This window comes from Populus euphratica, unplaced genomic scaffold (assembly GCF_000495115.2).
Source record: "Populus euphratica unplaced genomic scaffold, PopEup_1.0 scaffold1925.1, whole genome shotgun sequence".
Classification (NCBI taxonomy): Eukaryota; Viridiplantae; Streptophyta; class Magnoliopsida; order Malpighiales; family Salicaceae; genus Populus; species Populus euphratica.
Window position 1 is genome coordinate 31,979 of NW_011501768.1, and position 1,231 is coordinate 33,209.

Below are 1,231 nucleotides of genomic sequence, written 5' to 3' on the forward strand. Positions count from 1 at the left end.
ATAGATATTGATACGTAGATAGTTCAATATTTGATTCCCTCAAGCTTTTCTCCTCAACCCATGTAATAAGCGTTGGGCCAATAGCTCCCAATAGCTCCTAAGTCAGTTGACTTTAGGGTATTAGGTGTAAAAACATCCCTTCGGGCTTAATTGCTTAGGTTAGGGAGGCTACGAAACCAAACTTATCTACGTTTTTATTATCATCAATTTTTTGGTTTTGCGCCTTTTTTTTCTTTTTGCAAATTATATACTATCTCTTTCCCTTAGTTGTTACCTTTAACAAAAGAACATAAATAATGTAATAATCCAATATGCAACCCATAATCATATGTTAAAGTGTTTGTGTGAAAATTAAGGTTTAAGAATACATATTAACTTGAATATTTCAAGAAGTATTATGATAGATCTTGTTAAGAATTATTACAAAGATACATCTCAAGAGTCACTTTAACAAAATAGCTTTTGTACTTTATCATCCTAGTAACAACAGTTTTGCACATGCTATAAGAAATAGAAAACACAATTACTAAGTTTTTTTTAAATTACTACCCTCTCCCCCCAACCAAAACAAGACATTATCCTCAATGTCCTAAAGTAGAAATATAGAGTATAGAAGACATCATATGAAATAATGAACACTAACAAACTTAAAACACTTAAATAAATATAAGAAACAATAAAACACAATAATAAAATCAAAAGACACAAAAATTCACAAATAAATGCTCAAATCCAATCTAAAATTTTTATGGCTTTCCTTATTTGACCAATTTATATGACTCATAGAGAGAATGAAAGATTGTCGTAGGTCAATCAATTGTTCAACAGTAGTAGTAGAGATTATGATTTATCATCCAGAAGATGTTAAAAATTCCTATTCCACAGCATAATCAAGAAAAGACAACAACTTATCATAATAACCATTAACATTTAACAAACCTATGGGTTTATGGTGAATGTGCAATTGAGCCTTCAAGTGAATGTGTAGTTGGGCTCAAGAAGAAATATGAAAGATCTCTACCAATGTGCCCAGATCACCTAGCAAGGCAATGAAAGCATCAGCATGGTTAAACATTGCATTCATTCGAGCTGATATTGTGTAGACCTGTAGTTCCTCTCCAATTATTTTTCCAATGATGTCCCTTTGTGCTAAAGCTCTAGAACGACCCTTAAAACTTGACTACCTCCTAAAAATACAACTATTGACACACCTTTCATTAACCCAAGATTA